Here is a 5,000-nt window from a genome sequence, read left to right as displayed (position 1 = left end):
CACTACGTCCGCACCACAAAACATACCGCCATCTGTAGGTCTCCCGCAACATGACCTCCTGCAACGACGCCACCGCCATCTATGAGACGCCAAGCCGACTAAGACAGCGATGGCGCCACAGTGCCCGCCTTTCGACGCCACCCACAAAGCCTGCAGCCTCTGTCGACCATAGCACCCATTCTCCAGTGGCTCTGCCGCACGAAGCCGTGGACCGGCAATGACTCCACCCGCACCCGTTCGTGGACCACCCCAACCGCCAAACGCGCACCTCCAGCGGATGAACGGCGGACGTTTCCCGCACTCGTAAAGTGCAATCCACCCCTATAACTTGCGTTTCATGAAGAGTTATTTCCAATATGCGACATTCCCGCTGTCCCTATACATGAGCCGCGACCTGTACCACTTACGAGCGAGAGACGCGATCGCGTTGCTCACTGTACGGCGTCCGATACCGAGCCATCAGCATGTCGGTCCCCATGCGCGTTGCACTCGCACTCGCACTCGCAAAAACGTGGGGCAAATATATTACGCGGAAGAGTTATAACAGACCGAGCCCCACTGCATGGGGGGAGTCTTTGTCACTAATGTACACAGATAGAACATTGTGGACTGGAACCAGATTACCCGTACACACGGCGCTGATTAGTAATCAATGCAGAGCCATCAAACTACAGAAAATATATACAACTGTCCGTATACATGCTGAAAGAGTCTGCCCACAATGGGAACCACACGTCAGCCAGACACTCTGATCACGCACCACTCTCTGCTTCTAACAGGCGCACATACAATATGTAAGCACCAGCATGGAACAACATCCAGTGCATCCTCTCCGCCACATTACACAATCCACACTATCACAACCAGACCAGGAGGTCCATGCGGAAAATAGAATATCCCACCCTTTCGACATCCACCATTGCGCAGATAAGGCACCAACACCCACACATGTCCTATACAACGGTGCACCCAACATCACAATAGTACCTCCTGTCACAGCGCACAAACAATGACATGAGTCAAAGACACAGGTCTGACACAAGCATAGAATTGGAGCGCCGCCTCTAATAAGCCAAAGGTGCATCCTGACGTGACAAATCTCATCATGTCACAAGCATTCACTTACTATAATCACTATCAACGAACCTGCCGCCCCGCCCCCCCCCCCCCCCCCCACACCTTTCCTTACAACAACGTGTAACCTAACCTAACCCATGTTGTACCTTAACCTAACCCATGTTGTACCTTAACCTAACCCATGTTGTGCCTTAACCTAACCCATGTTGTGCCTTAACCTAACCCATGTTGTCCCCTAACCTAACCCAAGTTGTCCCCTAACCTAACCCATGTTGTCCCTTAACCTAACCCATGTTGTGCCTTAACCTAACCCATGTTGTGCCTTAACCTAACCCATGTTGTCCCCTAACCTAACCCATGTTGTCCCCTAACCTAACCCATGTTGTGCCTTAACCTAACCCATGTTGTCCCCTAACCTAACCCATGTTGTGCCTTAACCTAACCCATGTTGTCCCCTAACCTAACCCATGTTGTCCCCTAACCTAACCCATGTTGTCCCCTAACCTAACCCATGTTGTGCCTTAACCTAACCCATGTTGTGCCTTAACCTAACCCATGTTGTCCCCTAACCTAACCCAAGTTGTCCCCTAACCTAACCCATGTTGTCCCCTAACCTAACCCATGTTGTGCCTTAACCTAACCCATGTTGTGCCTTAACCTAACCCATGTTGTGCCTTAACCTAACCCATGTTGTCCCCTAACCTAACCCATGTTGTCCCCTAACCTAACCCATGTTGTGCCTTAACCTAACCCATGTTGTCCCCTAACCTAACCCATGTTGTGCCTTAACCTAACCCATGTTGTCCCCTAACCTAACCCATGTTGTCCCCTAACCTAACCCATGTTGTCCCCTAACCTAACCCATGTTGTGCCTTAACCTAACCCATGTTGTGCCTTAACCTAACCCATGTTGTCCCCTAACCTAACCCATGTTGTCCCCTAACCTAACCCATGTTGTCCCCTAACCTAACCCATGTTGTCCCCTAACCTAACCCATGTTGTCCCCTAACCTAACCCATGTTGTCCCCTAACCTAACCCATGTTGTCCCCTAACCTAACCCATGTTGTCCCCTAACCTAACCCATGTTGTCCCCTAACCTAACCCATGTTGTGCCCTAACCTAACCCATGTTGTGCCCTAACCTAACCCATGTTGTGCCCTAACCTAACCCATGTTGTGCCTTAACCTAACCCATGTTGTCCCCTAACCTAACCCATGTTGTCCCCTAACCTAACCCATGTTGTCCCCTAACCTAACCCATGTTGTCCCCTAACCTAACCCATGTTGTGCCTTAACCTAACCCATGTTGTCCCCTAACCTAACCCATGTTGTCCCCTAACCTAACCCATGTTGTCCCCTAACCTAACCCATGTTGTCCCCTAACCTAACCCATGTTGTCCCCTAACCTAACCCATGTTGTCCCCTAACCTAACCCATGTTGTCCCCTAACCTAACCCATGTTGTCCCCTAACCTAACCCATGTTGTGCCCTAACCTAACCCATGTTGTCCCCTAACCTAACCCATGTTGTGCCTTAACCTAACCCATGTTGTGCCTTAACCTAACCCATGTTGTCCCCTAACCTAACCCATGTTGTCCCCTAACCTAACCCATGTTGTGCCTTAACCTAACCCATGTTGTGCCGTAACCTAACCCATGTTGTGCCTTAACCTAACCCATGTTGTGCCTTAACCTAACCCATGTTGTGCCTTAACCTAACCCATGTTGTGCCTTAACCTAACCCATGTTGTGCCTTAACCTAACCCACGTTGTCCCCTAACGTAACCCACGTTGTCCCCTAACGTAACCCACGTTGTCCCCTAACGTAACCCACGTTGTCCCCTAACGTAACCCACGTTGTCCCCTAACGTAACCCACGTTGTCCCCTAACGTAACCCACGTTGTCCCCTAACGTAACCCACGTTGTCGCCTATCGTAACCCACGTTGTCGCCTAAACCTGCTCTGTAATTGTTATACGACTCGTTCAATTAGTGTAGTGTTGCCCACCCGCAACCCTCGCAATATAGTTCGCTACTCGCACTGCCCGCTCCCCTGTGTATCGCTTCATGTTAAACACCTTGCAAGTCTTGCTGACTTTCCACATGCTCCTGCTGTACACTGTAATGTGGATGGCAGCAGGGCGTACATGCCGCCCCCCCCCCCCCCCCCACCTCTCCCCACGTCCCCACCTTGCCCCCTGCCTTCGCAAGGTGGTTGGTGACAAGTTTGCATGTTCAATGCCCTTCGCATGCGACGTACGCAGGCTACGTTGTGGTGCGGCCTGTGTCAACTGTCCGCTGATGTCGTACGCGTGAACCACAATCTGTACTGCACATTCGTCCTTATGTACTGAATGATACATCGTGGCACATGTGTGACCGTACAACGACTGCGCCCAAAAACGGCGGACCATACAGTGCAAATATTGTGCACGCAGCTACGTGTCGTCTCCCTATGAGAGCTGGATTGCAGTGTGGTACGCCATAGAGACGTGTGGGAGGAACGGACGCCGTGGATGGCGATCAGCATGAGCTGTCTGTTGATGTATTCGGACCTAGTCGTCTCTCCTCACACACCGTGATGGCATGGTGCAGCGCGTTCCATATCTGCGACATGCTACAGAAGCCGGTTGACAGTCGTTCGAGCAATGGACATCGCATACGTACGGGGGCCACCTTCCACGTATTGTCTAGGCGTGCACATTTTGTTGCGTGTATGTGGGCAGACGTAGTGTGGCGTGACACCTGACACAGGCATGCAATAATGGTTGAAGTTGCAAATGGCGATGGACGCCTACGTTTTCTGGTGAAGTTACGCAAATGAAGAAATGGTAACCCGTTGTGGTGCGGTTGTTCTCGCTAGGGGTGAATCGGTGATGGCGACGATAGGTTGAGGTACTAACCGGTTGTTCCAGCGATACCCACCATGCCGACGAAACTGAACGGCATCTGGGTGTGAAGCGATACGCGGCGGTGGCTGGGTGGGACCGTCCCCGGCCGGTGAGGGGGCGCCTCCCGGCGTGCTGGCCGCGCGGTGCGTGGGCGCACGCGCTACAGCCGGCTGGTGGGGGCGGCCAGTGGCAGGCGCGCCGGCCGACGGACGCGGCAGGCGTCGCAGCTGCGCGCCGGCGCACCCTGCGCGCGGCGCCGTGCGGCCAAAGTAGGTCCTCGCGGGCCCGGTGCGAAGCGCGGTGGACATCTGCAGTGTGCTGGTCCGATTGAGGACTGTGTGCGTTGAGGATGCGCCGCCGCCCGGCGCTCGGCGCCGCGACGCCGTCTGCTGCTCGGTCGCCCCAGCGGTTCTCGCTGGTGGTTTGTATCGCAGCTGTGCGGATGTGTTGGCGTGTGCGCTGTGCTGGGAGAGTTCGCTTCGGCACCCAAGTGGGGCTTTTGTCCTTCTGTGGCGCTGGCGTTGGAGCTGCCGGTCACCGTAGGTGGCGCGTGTTGTCTCCCGCCGGCAATGCCACGACAGCACGCTCCCGGGCCTCTGTCGGCAGCGGCAAGCTCAGTTGGGAGCACGGGTGGTCGCACCGAAAGCGTCTACTCGCCTAACTCCGGGCGATTGCGCCTCTCTCGAACCCGACCAAGTACTTGGGACGGCGCTGCGCGCCGCCGGGACCTGAGAGGGTTTCGAGGTGTATTGTGCAGGGGAGCTCAGCCTCCTCCTGTTTGCAGAATGATTGAGCGGACGCTTGCGTGTTCGCGCGGGCCCCCGGGACACACTCCCGGGCGGCCGGCTGCTCAGCTCTAGTTGACGCAGCTCCCTGGTTGATCCTGCCAGTAGTCATATGCTTGTCTCAAAGATTAAGCCATGCATGTCTCAGTACAAGCCGCATTAAGGTGAAACCGCGAATGGCTCATTAAATCAGTTATGGTTCCTTAGATCGTACCCACGTTACTTGGATAACTGTGGTAATTCTAGAG

At 54.2% G+C, this 5,000-nt stretch overlaps 1 non-coding gene across 1 annotated transcript in view; it reads left to right on the top strand.

The window, feature by feature from the left end:
• Positions 1–4,837: 4,837 nt before the first annotated feature.
• The window catches only part of LOC124745513, a 1,909-nt gene continuing 1,746 nt past the window's right edge, over positions 4,838–5,000 (top strand). The window contains exon 1 of the ribosomal RNA XR_007011049.1: positions 4,838–5,000. This exon is cut by the window's right edge and continues 1,746 nt beyond it. This is a non-coding gene — a ribosomal RNA (small subunit ribosomal RNA).

Source organism: Schistocerca piceifrons, unplaced genomic scaffold, assembly GCF_021461385.2.
Source record: "Schistocerca piceifrons isolate TAMUIC-IGC-003096 unplaced genomic scaffold, iqSchPice1.1 HiC_scaffold_323, whole genome shotgun sequence".
Taxonomy (NCBI): domain Eukaryota; kingdom Metazoa; phylum Arthropoda; class Insecta; order Orthoptera; family Acrididae; genus Schistocerca; species Schistocerca piceifrons.
Note: the sequence above shows the minus strand (reverse complement) of the source record. Positions and strands in the feature narration are given on the sequence as shown.